Source organism: Pseudophryne corroboree, chromosome 2 (assembly GCF_028390025.1).
Source record: "Pseudophryne corroboree isolate aPseCor3 chromosome 2, aPseCor3.hap2, whole genome shotgun sequence".
In the NCBI taxonomy this organism is placed as follows: domain Eukaryota; kingdom Metazoa; phylum Chordata; class Amphibia; order Anura; family Myobatrachidae; genus Pseudophryne; species Pseudophryne corroboree.
In genome coordinates this window covers 321,719,325-321,736,060 of record NC_086445.1, presented here as the reverse complement: position 1 = coordinate 321,736,060, position 16,736 = coordinate 321,719,325, and the positions used below count along the sequence as shown (strand labels likewise).

At 50.3% G+C, this 16,736-nt stretch overlaps 1 long non-coding RNA gene across 2 annotated transcripts in view; it reads right to left on the bottom strand.

Annotated features, from left to right (window-relative positions):
- The window catches only part of LOC135018040 (uncharacterized), an 87,047-nt gene extending 81,506 nt beyond the window's left edge, over positions 1-5,541 (bottom strand). The window contains exon 1 of one of the 2 annotated variants that reach the window (XR_010215809.1): positions 5,003-5,541. This is a non-coding gene — a long non-coding RNA (uncharacterized LOC135018040). The remainder of the gene's footprint in view (positions 1-5,002) is intronic. The other variant, XR_010215815.1, reaches the window with a different exon arrangement.
- Between the last annotated feature and the right edge of the window lie 11,195 nt (positions 5,542-16,736).

Here is a 16,736-nt window from a genome sequence, read left to right as displayed (position 1 = left end):
GCACAGCACAACGCAGGAAGATTGACATGAAGGGGGCGTTTCTGGGTGGCAACCAACCGTTTTTATGGAGTGCTTAGAAAAACGCAGGTGTGTCGGGGAAAATGCAGGCGTGGCTGAGCGAACGCTGGGTGGGTGTGTGACATCAAAAGCCGTCCCACCATCGTTAGAATCAAAGCACACGAAGAGTAACTACAGGGCTGGTCTGGTTTGCACAAAAAGGATTTTGCAGGCGCTCTGCTGCACAAGCGTTCGCACTTCTGCAAAGCGAAAATACACTCCCCAGTGGGCGGCGGCAATGAGTTTGCATGGCTGCTAAAAACTAGTAGCGAGTGATCGACTTGGAATGATCCCATGTAGTTCTTCGATTGCACGTTTCCTGCTTATATAAAAAGCGCCACAAGTTCAACATCAAACTGGCTCAATATAAACAATTCCAGTAAGTTTCCTTTTTATGTTCTGTGTTTCACTTTGTGTTACTTGTAAGCAGGGCCGCTGCTAGGGTGTTCAGCGCCACCCTTGCAGACTTTAAATTTGCACCCTTCCTCCTACATTTAATAAAGGGACAGTACACGCCAGAGGCATGAGCCGCAACTAAGGGGTGCCGTCTCACAATGAAGGGGCATGGCCAAAGGACAGTACCCCCAATTAAATGACACCACACTTTATCACAATCTTATTCACATTGCACCACACGTAGAGCCCCATAGTTACATCACACTAATAGTAGTGTCCCTTATTTATGTGACAACACACAGTAATGCCCCATATACACCCTATACCATACATTTGTGCCTCCTCTTATACGCAAAGCCCATAGTAGTGTCCCTTATACACGAAGCCCAAAGTAGTGGCCCTTATACACAATGCCCACAATAGTGTCCCTTATATCCAGAAATGCCCACCGTAGTAGTGATGTAAGGTGTGAAGAGCAGAAGAGGAATAAGAAAGGGGAGGCGAGAGAAGGTGAAAGGTAAGAAGGAACAGTGTGTTGTGAGGGGAAGCAGAGAAAAGTGGGTGTTGTTGGAAAATGGTGGAGAAAAGATGGAGTACAGATATGATAAATGGAGTACAGGGAGACAAAGAAAGGAGGGAGGCAGCCAGATGCTAGGAAGAGAGAGGGAGGGATACAGATACTGGATATAGAAAAGTGTGAGAAATGGCAAAGTAACCAGATTCTGGGCAGAGCAGAGGAAGGGGGTGGGGGGAAGTTGGCAGCCAGATGCTGGCCAGAGAGAGGGGGAGATAGATGCTGGGCAGGGTGGAGGGCGCTGGGCAGAGACAGGGGGCAGATAGAGGAGGGGGAAGATGCAGGGCAAAGAGAGGTGGGGCAGAGGCTGCAAAGAGAGAGTAGAGGAGGCAGATGCTGGGCAGAGCGAGAGTAGAGGAGGCAGATGCTGGGCAGAGCGAGAGTAGAGGAGGCAGATGCTGGGCAGAGAGTGGGAGAGAGATGCTGGGGAGAGAGTGGGAGAGAGATGCTGGGGAGAGAGGGGAAGAGAGATGCTGGGGAGAGAGGGGGGAGACAGATGCTGGGGAGAGAGGGGAAGAGAGATGCTGGGGAGAGAGGGGGGAGACAGATGCTGGGGAGGGAGAGAGGAGGGGAGGTAGATGCTGGGTAGAGAGAGGGGGTAACAGATGATGGAGAGAGGGTGGGCAGATGCTGGGGAGAGAGGGGGGAGACATGTTGGGGAGAGAGGGGGTAGACAGATGCTAGAGACAAAGGGGGACAGATGCTGGAGAGAGATGGGGACAGATGATGGGCAGAGAGAGAGAGGAGAAGAGGCAGATGCTAGGCAGAGAGAGTAGGTGGGCAGATGCTGGGCAAAGAGAGTAGGGGCAGATGCTGGGCAGAGAGAGAGTGGGGAGAGACAGATGCTGGGGAGAGAAAGGAGGGGGGGGCAGATGTTGGGGAGAGGGGGCAAATGATGGGCAGTAAGAGGAGGTACAGATGATAGGCAGAGAGAGGGGGGGTCAGATAATGGGCAGAGGGGGAGGGGACAGATGCTGGGGAGAGGGAGGGGGCAGATGATGGGTAGAGGGGGGTGGGCAGTTACTGGGTACGAACTTTACATAGACAGAATGAACCATGTAGCAGTCAGAGAGAGGAAGCTGCATAGAGAAGGTGGCTGAGATAAATAGACAGGAGCTGCACAGAGAGGTGACAGAGACAGGCGGAGCTAAGGAGACAGAGGAGGCAGGCTGATTACTCACAGACAGGAGGCCATGCTGTCAGGGTAGATGCTAGAAACAAGTGGTCTAAATGACCTCTGATGACAGGGGGAGGTGCTAGGTCAGCGGAATAGTTCTTCCACTACCCACGCCACCAACTACTCCCTTCGCTCGCTTCGATTGCCACCGTGCCCGAAGCATGGCAATCGTTCATTTCGGATACACTGTTCACCCCTAGCTCTTCCCCCTGATGACGTCAGAGGTCCTTTCTCCATCTTGATTTTAGCCACAGCCATGCTGTCAGATCCTCTGTGTTCCAGAGGTCAGAGGAGCATGTGACAGCTCCTCCAATCAGGGTCTTTTCTAATAAGCATGTGTCGAGCTCCTCCAATCACAGCTCGGCGCATACTCTTCTGATCCTATTGCTGAGATCAGGGAGGAGAGGCACTGCAGTGAGTTGCAGGGACTTCCCCCGCTGCTGCTACTGCTCTCTCACAGTCTGAATCATATAATCTAACCCCCTCCTCCGATCCCTGTGCTGCCGGTGCCACTGCTTGTCATTCAGTCATTGTAGCTGGCAGCAGAGTAGCAGAGCAGGGGGAGCCCCTCTCCAGCCTGGCGCCTCCTTGCTTTGCGGACTCTGCTGAGTGGGTAGCGCCGGGCCTGCTTCTAAGTGCACTGTGCAAAGATACTGTGTGAGCCTCATGTGTCCCCTGACATGACACGCAGTTCATCCCTAACACACATTACTGTACACATATGTAAGAATCATATACACGGTAATATGGAAATGTTTACTTGTATGTTTTATTATTATTCAATCTGACAACAGTGTAAAAACAACAAATAATCCTTTTCTAACATAACATGCCCATGTTATCAGAGCTGGCTTGGAAAATGACGGCCCTACAAGGGGAATTCTAAGGTCTGGGCATGTGGAATAGTCTGTGTGTCCGTTTTAGTCTAATGCCAATCTGTAGCCCGTATAGTTTTATATTAATAACCTTTAGTTTTATAATAATAATCTGTGTCCCCTTTAGTCTAATGAATAACCTATGTCTGCTTTAGTTGAATAATAATAATAATAATAATAATAATAGTAATAATCTGTGCATCCTTTAGTCTACTAATAACATAGCCTGTGCCACCTTTAGTAAATAGATATTGGTTGTTGCTCCTTAGTAGAATAGAAATACTGCGGGCGCCCTTTATTAGATATATTAATGATCTGTGGCACCTTTTTATGAAATATAATGTGTATCCATTAGTATATTAATAAATAAAATGTTCCATTTAGTATCTTGATAAATATAATTTGTGAAACCTTATTATTTTTTACTTGCAATTCATACTGCCACCATTATTATATTACATAGAAATAAGGATAAAAAGTAATTCAATAAAAAATATAATTACTGGTCTGACATGGCAGATAGATAAAAGATACATATATCAATCTAAAATAAACTTACTGTTTATTACTACATTCTGTTATGTAAAACTGCAATGCAATTGATTGCAAATAGAGTTAAAATATTTAATTTCACATTAGTCTAATGACATATGCAGAAAGACTATACAGGTGGCTGAGTCTTTAAAAAGTGCATAAAGAGTGTGAAAAAAATGAAAAGTATGTCCTGGTTGCTGGCTCAGAACGCTGAGACTGAATTTATCTGCAGACACATAAAGATATCACATTTATCACCTGATCTAGCGTATCGCTACCAGACTTATAGCGCTTTTACACCGCCAGCATTTAACACGGTTTATTGCACATGAACGTACATAACTCATGTTGCTGGTTAGTGTAAAAGGGCCAAGTTTTAATAATCCGGATTGAGTGACCTGGTATTCCAACTCGGGTAGTTTGCCGGGTTGAACACGGGTTCCAAGGAACTACTCTGGACATCCTTATGATGGACAGATAAGCTTTTAAAACTTATATTTTTTTGTACATGTGATACTTGCTCAAATCTACCCTGGATTTATTTGTGTATTTTTTAAATTAAACATATGTGTAATATCTTGCTATAATACTATGGAGTGTGATATGTTGGGATCACTCTAGAACCCATTAACACCCACTTACTAGCAAAGTGTTATGAATGCATGCAAGTTAAGTCGTTACACACCATTTTTTGCTTCTTTTTTGCATCTTACCATGAATCATTATTGGTCTGAGGACTGAAGATTCTTTATTGAGGGGGGGGGGGGGGGGGGGCATTAATAGGCGCTGGTTACTTTAATGTGATTTTATATATATATATATATATATACTGTGTATTCATATCTCCACACATCACCCTGGCACTCCAAACGCTCAAGCCGGGTAACTTGCTCTGGTGCCCTCCTACAGGTTATGCTCCCCCAAATATGCAAGCAGGTATCTTAGGAGGCACTCAGAGGCTGTATAGGCCTAATTCAGACATAATCACGCCAGCAAATGTTTTCACTAATGGGAAAAACGATGTGCAGTGCAGGTGGGGGAGATACAACATGTGCAGAGAGAGTTAGATTTGGGTGGGGTGTGTTCAAACTGAAATCTAAAGTGCAGTGTAAAAATAAATCAGCCTGTATTTTCCCGGCACAGAAATAATATAACCCACCCAAATCTCTCTGCACATGTTACATCTGCCCCACCTGCAGTGCACATGGTTTTGCCCATTAGAGAAAGATGTTGCTGCTGCGAGCAGGTCTGAATTAGGCCCTATATCCATGAACATCCTAACAAAAGTGGTTTATTCACAGTCTACATTTTGGGGATAGTGTTCCCTTCCTCAGGACAATCAATAAACACTACAAGCAAAGAAATATGTAAAGTTTAAAACAAATTTACCTGGCCATGAGACTCCCCCTAGCATGTGTTCCACGATCCCACCAGCCAAATCTCCTGCCCGAGCACCTCCAGACATGGCACCTCCGATGCACCAGAAGTGATGTCACTCAGTGAGACATGGGACCATAGAAACACAATGTAAACAAAGTGCATGGTATAAACAACAATGTACAGCAGTCAGGCTACAAACATCAAAATCACATCAAGACTGACCTATATATAGACAAAACAAACACAGTTGACAGAATATAAGTGAAAAGTGAGCATAATAAAACCATAAGAAAACACATTAAATAATATAAACCATATAATACAATATTGCAAAAGGTCACTCCAAGCAAAAAAGGACAATGCATGTCCAATATAGACTGCAACAACAGAGACTTAAACTGTGTAATCTATGTAAAGTGCAAGAACTGCAATCCATACAATAAAAAAATCAGATTTATGCCCACCATGTAATAGATGGAAGCATACCAGAAAATACATTTTTGCATATAATATGTAAAAAAAAAAAAAATACTATAAGGCAATGTGCTGAAAATGCTCCCATCTTGTAGACAAAATAAATTTTGTGAAATCTATGCTTTCCATGTTTTTATACCCTGCAAAGGTTTTTCTAAGCCTTGTTTTGAATTAGTTTTAAGGTATCTTTTTGTATGTCATCTAATTTTAGATTTGGCTGGTGGCCGGAATATAATTTCTTTATCATCCTCGCTCAGGTGAGAGAGCTAGGGAAGTAATACAATATGGAGTGTGATGGTGTGGCTATTCAGGGGTGGAGGAGGCCGGAGTATTACTTCTCTATCATCCTCCCACGTGGGAGGCTGCTAGGGAAGTAATACAGTAAGGAGTGTGATGGTCCGGCTATTGAGGGATGGAGGAGGCCGGAGTATTACTTCTCTATCATCCTCCCACGTGGGAGGCTGCTAGGGAAGTAATACAGTAAGGAGTGTGATGGTCCGGCTATTGAGGGGTGGAGGAGGCCGGAGTATTACTTCTCTACCATCCTCCCACGTGGGAGGCTGCTAGGGAAGTTATACAGTAAGGAGTGTGATGGTCCGGCTATTGAGGGGTGGAGGAGGCCGGAGTATTACTTCTCTATCATCCTCCCACGTGGGAGGCTGCTAGGGAAGTAATACAGTAAGGAGTGTGATGGTCCGGCTATTGAGGGGTGGAGGAGGCCGGAGTATTACTTCTCTATCATCCTCCCACGTGGGAGGCTGCTAGGGAAGTAATACAGTAAGGAGTGTGATGGTCCGGCTATTGAGGGGTGGAGGAGGCCGGAGTATTACTTCTCTATCATCCTCCCACGTGGGAGGCTGCTAGGGAAGTAATACAGTAAGGAGTGTGATGGTCCGGCTATTGAGGGATGGAGGAGGCCGGAGTATTACTTCTCTATCATCCTCCCACGTGGGAGGCTGCTAGGGAAGTAATACAATAAGGAGTGTGATGGTCCGGCTATTGAGGGGTGGAGGAGGCCGGAGTATTACTTCTCTACCATCCTCCCACGTGGGAGGCTGCTAGGGAAGTAATACAGTAAGGAGTGTGATGGTCCGGCTATTGAGGGGTGGAGGAGGCCGGAGTATTACTTCTCTATCATCCTCCCACGTGGGAGGCTGCTAGGGAAGTAATACAGTAAGGAGTGTGATGGTCCGGCTATTGAGGGGTGGAGGAGGCCGGAGTATTACTTCTCTATCATCCTCCCACGTGGGAGGCTGCTAGGGAAGTAATACAGTAAGGAGTGTGATGGTCCGGCTATTGAGGGGTGGAGGAGGCCAGAGTATTACTTCACTATCATGCTCCCACGTGGGAGGCTGCTAGGGAAATTATACAGCAAGCAGTGTGATGGTCCGGCTATTGAGGGGTGGAGGAGGCCGGAGTATTACTTCTCTATCATCCTCCCACGTGGGAGGCTGCTAGGGAAGTTATACAGCAAGGAGTGTGATGGTCCGGCTATTAAGGGGTGGAGGAGGCCGGAGTATTACTTCTCTATCATCCTCCCACGTGGGAGGCTGCTAGGGAAGTTATACAGCAAGGAGTGTGATGGTCCGGCTATTGAGGGGTGGAGGAGGCCGGAGTATTACTTCTCTATCATCCTCCCACGTGGGAGGCTGCTAGGGAAGTAATACAGTAAGGAGTGTGATGGTCCGGCTATTGAGGGGTGGAGGAGGCCGGAGTATTACTTCTCTATCATCCTCCCACGTGGGAGGCTGCTAGGGAAGTAATACAGTAAGGAGTGTGATGGTCCGGCTATTGAGGGGTGGAGGAGGCTGGAGTATTACTTCTCTATCATCCTCCCACGTGGGAGGCTGCTAGGGAAGTAATACAGTAAGGAGTGTGATGGTCCGGCTATTGAGGGGTGGAGGAGGCCGGAGTATTACTTCTCTATCATCCTCCCACGTGGGAGGCTGCTAGGGAAGTTATACAGTAAGGAGTGTGATGGTCCTGCTATTGAGGGGTGGAGGAGGCCGGAGTATTACTTCTCTATCATCCTCCCACGTGGGAGGCTGCTAGGGAAGTAATACAGTAAGGAGTGTGATGGTCCGGCTATTTAGGGGTGGAGGAGGCCGGAGTATTACTTCTCTATCATCCTCCCACGTGGGAGGCTGCTAGGGAAGTAATACAGTAAGGAGTGTGATGGTCCGGCTATTGAGGGGTGGAGGAGGCCGGAGTATTACTTCTCTATCATCCTCCCACGTGGGAGGCTGCTAGGGAAGTAATACAGTAAGGAGTGTGATGGTCCGGCTATTGAGGGGTGGAGGAGGCCGGAGTATTACTTCTCTATCATCCTCCCACGTGGGAGGCTGCTAGGGAAGTAATACAGTAAGGAGTGTGATGGTCCGGCTATTGAGGGGTGGAGGAGGCCAGAGTATTACTTCTCTATCATCCTCCCACGTGGGAGGCTGCTAGGGAAGTAATACAGTAAGGAGTGTGATGGTCCGGCTATTGAGGGGTGGAGGAGGCCGGAGTATTACTTCTCTATCATCCTCCCACGTGGGAGGCTGCTAGGGAAGTAATACAGTAAGGAGTGTGATGGTCCGGCTATTGAGGGATGGAGGAGGCCGGAGTATTACTTCTCTATCATCCTCCCACGTGGGAGGCTGCTAGGGAAGTAATACAGTAAGGAGTGTGATGGTCCGGCTATTGAGGGGTGGAGGAGGCCGGAGTATTACTTCTCTACCATCCTCCCACGTGGGAGGCTGCTAGGGAAGTAATACAGTAAGGAGTGTGATGGTCCGGCTATTGAGGGGTGGAGGAGGCCGGAGTATTACTTCTCTATCATCCTCCCACGTGGGAGGCTGCTAGGGAAGTAATACAGTAAGGAGTGTGATGGTCCGGCTATTGAGGGGTGGAGGAGGCCGGAGTATTACTTCTCTATCATCCTCCCACGTGGGAGGCTGCTAGGGAAGTAATACAGTAAGGAGTGTGATGGTCCGGCTATTGAGGGGTGGAGGAGGCCAGAGTATTACTTCACTATCATGCTCCCACGTGGGAGGCTGCTAGGGAAATTATACAGCAAGGAGTGTGATGGTCCGGCTATTGAGGGGTGGAGGAGGCCGGAGTATTACTTCTCTATCATCCTCCCACGTGGGAGGCTGCTAGGGAAGTTATACAGCAAGGAGTGTGATGGTCCGGCTATTGAGGGGTGGAGGAGGCCGGAGTATTACTTCTCTATCATCCTCCCACGTGGGAGGCTGCTAGGGAAGTTATACAGCAAGGAGTGTGATGGTCCGGCTATTGAGGGGTGGAGGAGGCCGGAGTATTACTTCTCTATCATCCTCCCACGTGGGAGGCTGCTAGGGAAGTTATACAGCAAGGAGTGTGATGGTCCGGCTATTGAGGGGTGGAGGAGGCCGGAGTATTACTTCTCTATCATCCTCCCACGTGGGAGGCTGCTAGGGAAGTTATACAGCAAGGAGTGTGATGGTCCGGCTATTGAGGGGTGGAGGAGGCCGGAGTATTACTTCTCTATCATCCTCCCATGTGGGAGGCTGCTAGGGAAGTAATACAGTAAGGAGTGTGATGGTCCGGCTATTGAGGGGTGGAGGAGGCCGGAGTATTACTTCTCTATCATCCTCCCACGTGGGAGGCTGCTAGGGAAGTAATACAGTAAGGAGTGTGATGGTCCGGCTATTGAGGGGTGGAGGAGGCTGGAGTATTACTTCTCTATCATCCTCCCACGTGGGAGGCTGCTAGGGAAGTAATACAGTAAGGAGTGTGATGGTCCGGCTATTGAGGGGTGGAGGAGGCCGGAGTATTACTTCTCTATCATCCTCCCACGTGGGAGGCTGCTAGGGAAGTTATACAGTAAGGAGTGTGATGGTCCGGCTATTGAGGGGTGGAGGAGGCCGGAGTATTACTTCTCTATCATCCTCCCACGTGGGAGGCTGCTAGGGAAGTAATACAGAAAGGAGTGTGATGGTCCGGCTATTGAGGGGTGGAGTAGGCCGGAGTATTACTTCTCTATCATCCTCCCACGTGGGAGGCTGCTAGGGAAGTAATACAGTAAGGAGTGTGATGGTCCGGCTATTGAGGGGTGGAGGAGGCCGGAGTATTACTTCTCTATCATCCTCCCACGTGGGAGGCTGCTAGGGAAGTAATACAGTAAGGAGTGTGATGGTCCGGCTATTGAGGGGTGGAGGAGGCCGGAGTATTACTTCTCTATCATCCTCCCACGTGGGAGGCTGCTAGGGAAGTAATACAGTAAGGAGTGTGATGGTCCGGCTATTGAGGGGTGGAGGAGGCCGGAGTATTACTTCTCTATCATCCTCCCACGTGGGAGGCTGCTAGGGAAGTAATACAGTAAGGAGTGTGATGGTCCGGCTATTGAGGGATGGAGGAGGCCGGAGTATTACTTCTCTATCATCCTCCCACGTGGGAGGCTGCTAGGGAAGTAATACAGTAAGGAGTGTGATGGTCCGGCTATTGAGGGGTGGAGGAGGCCGGAGTATTACTTCTCTACCATCCTCCCACGTGGGAGGCTGCTAGGGAAGTAATACAGTAAGGAGTGTGATGGTCCGGCTATTGAGGGGTGGAGGAGGCCGGAGTATTACTTCTCTATCAACCTCCCACGTGGGAGGCTGCTAGGGAAGTAATACAGTAAGGAGTGTGATGGTCCGGCTATTGAGGGGTGGAGGAGGCCGGAGTATTACTTCTCTATCATCCTCCCACGTGGGAGGCTGCTAGGGAAGTAATACAGTAAGGAGTGTGATGGTCCGGCTATTGAGGGGTGGAGGAGGCCAGAGTATTACTTCACTATCATGCTCCCACGTGGGAGGCTGCTAGGGAAATTATACAGCAAGGAGTGTGATGGTCCGGCTATTGAGGGGTGGAGGAGGCCGGAGTATTACTTCTCTATCATCCTCCCACGTGGGAGGCTGCTAGGGAAGTTATACAGCAAGGAGTGTGATGGTCCGGCTATTAAGGGGTGGAGGAGGCCGGAGTATTACTTCTCTATCATCCTCCCACGTGGGAGGCTGCTAGGGAAGTTATACAGCAAGGAGTGTGATGGTCCGGCTATTGAGGGGTGGAGGAGGCCGGAGTATTACTTCTCTATCATCCTCCCACGTGGGAGGCTGCTAGGGAAGTAATACAGTAAGGAGTGTGATGGTCCGGCTATTGAGGGGTGGAGGAGGCCGGAGTATTACTTCTCTATCATCCTCCCACGTGGGAGGCTGCTAGGGAAGTAATACAGTAAGGAGTGTGATGGTCCGGCTATTGAGGGGTGGAGGAGGCTGGAGTATTACTTCTCTATCATCCTCCCACGTGGGAGGCTGCTAGGGAAGTAATACAGTAAGGAGTGTGATGGTCCGGCTATTGAGGGGTGGAGGAGGCCGGAGTATTACTTCTCTATCATCCTCCCACGTGGGAGGCTGCTAGGGAAGTTATACAGTAAGGAGTGTGATGGTCCTGCTATTGAGGGGTGGAGGAGGCCGGAGTATTACTTCTCTATCATCCTCCCACGTGGGAGGCTGCTAGGGAAGTAATACAGTAAGGAGTGTGATGGTCCGGCTATTTAGGGGTGGAGGAGGCCGGAGTATTACTTCTCTATCATCCTCCCACGTGGGAGGCTGCTAGGGAAGTAATACAGTAAGGAGTGTGATGGTCCGGCTATTGAGGGGTGGAGGAGGCCGGAGTATTACTTCTCTATCATCCTCCCACGTGGGAGGCTGCTAGGGAAGTAATACAGTAAGGAGTGTGATGGTCCGGCTATTGAGGGGTGGAGGAGGCCGGAGTATTACTTCTCTATCATCCTCCCACGTGGGAGGCTGCTAGGGAAGTAATACAGAAAGGAGTGTGATGGTCCGGCTATTGAGGGGTGGAGTAGGCCGGAGTATTACTTCTCTATCATCCTCCCACGTGGGAGGCTGCTAGGGAAGTAATACAGTAAGGAGTGTGATGGTCCGGCTATTGAGGGGTGGAGGAGGCCGGAGTATTACTTCTCTATCATCCTCCCACGTGGGAGGCTGCTAGGGAAGTAATACAGTAAGGAGTGTGATGGTCCGGCTATTGAGGGGTGGAGGAGGCCGGAGTATTACTTCTCTATCATCCTCCCACGTGGGAGGCTGCTAGGGAAGTTATACAGCAAGGAGTGTGATGGTCCGGCTATTGAGGGGTGGAGGAGGCCGGAGTATTACTTCTCTATCATCCTCCCACGTGGGAGGCTGCTAGGGAAGTAATACAGTAAGGAGTGTGATGGTCCGGCTATTGAGGGGTGGAGGAGGCCAGAGTATTACTTCACTATCATGCTCCCACGTGGGAGGCTGCTAGGGAAATTATACAGCAAGGAGTGTGATGGTCCGGCTATTGAGGGGTGGAGGAGGCCGGAGTATTACTTCTCTATCATCCTCCCACGTGGGAGGCTGCTAGGGAAGTTATACAGCAAGGAGTGTGATGGTCCGGCTATTGAGGGGTGGAGGAGGCCGGAGTATTACTTCTCTATCATCCTCCCACGTGGGAGGCTGCTAGGGAAGTTATACAGCAAGGAGTGTGATGGTCCGGCTATTGAGGGGTGGAGGAGGCCGGAGTATTACTTCTCTATCATCCTCCCACGTGGGAGGCTGCTAGGGAAGTTATACAGCAAGGAGTGTGATGGTCCGGCTATTGAGGGGTGGAGGAGGCCGGAGTATTACTTCTCTATCATCCTCCCACGTGGGAGGCTGCTAGGGAAGTTATACAGCAAGGAGTGTGATGGTCCGGCTATTGAGGGGTGGAGGAGGCCGGAGTATTACTTCTCTATCATCCTCCCATGTGGGAGGCTGCTAGGGAAGTAATACAGTAAGGAGTGTGATGGTCCGGCTATTGAGGGGTGGAGGAGGCCGGAGTATTACTTCTCTATCATCCTCCCACGTGGGAGGCTGCTAGGGAAGTAATACAGTAAGGAGTGTGATGGTCCGGCTATTGAGGGGTGGAGGAGGCTGGAGTATTACTTCTCTATCATCCTCCCACGTGGGAGGCTGCTAGGGAAGTAATACAGTAAGGAGTGTGATGGTCCGGCTATTGAGGGGTGGAGGAGGCCGGAGTATTACTTCTCTATCATCCTCCCACGTGGGAGGCTGCTAGGGAAGTTATACAGTAAGGAGTGTGATGGTCCGGCTATTGAGGGGTGGAGGAGGCCGGAGTATTACTTCTCTATCATCCTCCCACGTGGGAGGCTGCTAGGGAAGTAATACAGAAAGGAGTGTGATGGTCCGGCTATTGAGGGGTGGAGTAGGCCGGAGTATTACTTCTCTATCATCCTCCCACGTGGGAGGCTGCTAGGGAAGTAATACAGTAAGGAGTGTGATGGTCCGGCTATTGAGGGGTGGAGGAGGCCGGAGTATTACTTCTCTATCATCCTCCCACGTGGGAGGCTGCTAGGGAAGTAATACAGTAAGGAGTGTGATGGTCCGGCTATTGAGGGGTGGAGGAGGCCGGAGTATTACTTCTCTATCATCCTCCCACGTGGGAGGCTGCTAGGGAAGTAATACAGTAAGGAGTGTGATGGTCCGGCTATTGAGGGGTGGAGGAGGCCGGAGTATTACTTCTCTATCATCCTCCCACGTGGGAGGCTGCTAGGGAAGTAATACAGTAAGGAGTGTGATGGTCCGGCTATTGAGGGATGGAGGAGGCCGGAGTATTACTTCTCTATCATCCTCCCACGTGGGAGGCTGCTAGGGAAGTAATACAGTAAGGAGTGTGATGGTCCGGCTATTGAGGGGTGGAGGAGGCCGGAGTATTACTTCTCTACCATCCTCCCACGTGGGAGGCTGCTAGGGAAGTAATACAGTAAGGAGTGTGATGGTCCGGCTATTGAGGGGTGGAGGAGGCCGGAGTATTACTTCTCTATCATCCTCCCACGTGGGAGGCTGCTAGGGAAGTAATACAGTAAGGAGTGTGATGGTCCGGCTATTGAGGGGTGGAGGAGGCCGGAGTATTACTTCTCTATCATCCTCCCACGTGGGAGGCTGCTAGGGAAGTAATACAGTAAGGAGTGTGATGGTCCGGCTATTGAGGGGTGGAGGAGGCCAGAGTATTACTTCACTATCATGCTCCCACGTGGGAGGCTGCTAGGGAAATTATACAGCAAGGAGTGTGATGGTCCGGCTATTGAGGGGTGGAGGAGGCCGGAGTATTACTTCTCTATCATCCTCCCACGTGGGAGGCTGCTAGGGAAGTTATACAGCAAGGAGTGTGATGGTCCGGCTATTAAGGGGTGGAGGAGGCCGGAGTATTACTTCTCTATCATCCTCCCACGTGGGAGGCTGCTAGGGAAGTTATACAGCAAGGAGTGTGATGGTCCGGCTATTGAGGGGTGGAGGAGGCCGGAGTATTACTTCTCTATCATCCTCCCACGTGGGAGGCTGCTAGGGAAGTAATACAGTAAGGAGTGTGATGGTCCGGCTATTGAGGGGTGGAGGAGGCCGGAGTATTACTTCTCTATCATCCTCCCACGTGGGAGGCTGCTAGGGAAGTAATACAGTAAGGAGTGTGATGGTCCGGCTATTGAGGGGTGGAGGAGGCTGGAGTATTACTTCTCTATCATCCTCCCACGTGGGAGGCTGCTAGGGAAGTAATACAGTAAGGAGTGTGATGGTCCGGCTATTGAGGGGTGGAGGAGGCCGGAGTATTACTTCTCTATCATCCTCCCACGTGGGAGGCTGCTAGGGAAGTAATACAGTAAGGAGTGTGATGGTCCGGCTATTGAGGGGTGGAGGAGGCCGGAGTATTACTTCTCTATCATCCTCCCACGTGGGAGGCTGCTAGGGAAGTAATACAGTAAGGAGTGTGATGGTCCGGCTATTGAGGGGTGGAGGAGGCCGGAGTATTACTTCTCTATCATCCTCCCACGTGGGAGGCTGCTAGGGAAGTAATACAGTAAGGAGTGTGATGGTCCGGCTATTGAGGGGTGGAGGAGGCCGGAGTATTACTTCTCTATCATCCTCCCACGTGGGAGGCTGCTAGGGAAGTAATACAGTAAGGAGTGTGATGGTCCGGCTATTGAGGGGTGGAGGAGGCCGGAGTATTACTTCTCTATCATCCTCCCACGTGGGAGGCTGCTAGGGAAGTAATACAGTAAGGAGTGTGATGGTCCGGCTATTGAGGGGTGGAGGAGGCCAGAGTATTACTTCTCTATCATCCTCCCACGTGGGAGGCTGCTAGGGAAGTAATACAGTAAGGAGTGTGATGGTCCGGCTATTGAGGGGTGGAGGAGGCCGGAGTATTACTTCTCTATCATCCTCCCACGTGGGAGGCTGCTAGGGAAGTAATACAGTAAGGAGTGTGATGGTCCGGCTATTGAGGGGATGGAGGAGGCCGGAGTATTACTTCTCTATCATCCTCCACGTGGGGAGGCTGCTAGGGAAGTAATACAGTAAGGAGTGTGATGGTCCGGCTATTGAGGGGTGGAGGAGGCCGGAGTATTACTTCTCTACCATCCTCCCACGTGGGAGGCTGCTAGGGAAGTAATACAGTAAGGAGTGTGATGGTCCGGCTATTGAGGGGTGGAGGAGGCCGGAGTATTACTTCTCTATCATCCTCCCACGTGGGAGGCTGCTAGGGAAGTAATACAGTAAGGAGTGTGATGGTCCGGCTATTGAGGGGTGGAGGAGGCCGGAGTATTACTTCTCTATCATCCTCCCACGTGGGAGGCTGCTAGGGAAGTAATACAGTAAGGAGTGTGATGGTCCGGCTATTGAGGGGTGGAGGAGGCCAGAGTATTACTTCACTATCATGCTCCCACGTGGGAGGCTGCTAGGGAAATTATACAGCAAGGAGTGTGATGGTCCGGCTATTGAGGGGTGGAGGAGGCCGGAGTATTACTTCTCTATCATCCTCCCACGTGGGAGGCTGCTAGGGAAGTTATACAGCAAGGAGTGTGATGGTCCGGCTATTGAGGGGTGGAGGAGGCCGGAGTATTACTTCTCTATCATCCTCCCACGTGGGAGGCTGCTAGGGAAGTTATACAGCAAGGAGTGTGATGGTCCGGCTATTGAGGGGTGGAGGAGGCCGGAGTATTACTTCTCTATCATCCTCCCACGTGGGAGGCTGCTAGGGAAGTTATACAGCAAGGAGTGTGATGGTCCGGCTATTGAGGGGTGGAGGAGGCCGGAGTATTACTTCTCTATCATCCTCCCACGTGGGAGGCTGCTAGGGAAGTTATACAGCAAGGAGTGTGATGGTCCGGCTATTGAGGGGTGGAGGAGGCCGGAGTATTACTTCTCTATCATCCTCCCACGTGGGAGGCTGCTAGGGAAGTAATACAGTAAGGAGTGTGATGGTCCGGCTATTGAGGGGTGGAGGAGGCCGGAGTATTACTTCTCTATCATCCTCCCACGTGGGAGGCTGCTAGGGAAGTAATACAGTAAGGAGTGTGATGGTCCGGCTATTGAGGGGTGGAGGAGGCTGGAGTATTACTTCTCTATCATCCTCCCACGTGGGAGGCTGCTAGGGAAGTAATACAGTAAGGAGTGTGATGGTCCGGCTATTGAGGGGTGGAGGAGGCCGGAGTATTACTTCTCTATCATCCTCCCACGTGGGAGGCTGCTAGGGAAGTTATACAGTAAGGAGTGTGATGGTCCGGCTATTGAGGGGTGGAGGAGGCCGGAGTATTACTTCTCTATCATCCTCCCACGTGGGAGGCTGCTAGGGAAGTAATACAGAAAGGAGTGTGATGGTCCGGCTATTGAGGGGTGGAGTAGGCCGGAGTATTACTTCTCTATCATCCTCCCACGTGGGAGGCTGCTAGGGAAGTAATACAGTAAGGAGTGTGATGGTCCGGCTATTGAGGGGTGGAGGAGGCCGGAGTATTACTTCTCTATCATCCTCCCACGTGGGAGGCTGCTAGGGAAGTAATACAGTAAGGAGTGTGATGGTCCGGCTATTGAGGGGTGGAGGAGGCCGGAGTATTACTTCTCTATCATCCTCCCACGTGGGAGGCTGCTAGGGAAGTAATACAGTAAGGAGTGTGATGGTCCGGCTATTGAGGGGTGGAGGAGGCCAGAGTATTACTTCTCTATCATCCTCCCACGTGGGAGGCTGCTAGGGAAGTAATACAGTAAGGAGTGTGATGGTCCGGCTATTGAGGGGTGGAGGAGGCCGGAGTATTACTTCTCTATCATCCTCCCACGTGGGAGGCTGCTAGGGAAGTTATACAGTAAGGAGTGTGATGGTCCGGCTATTGAGGGGTGGAGGAGGCCGGAGTATTACTTCTCTATCATCCTCCCACGTGGGAGGCTGCTAGGGAAGTAAT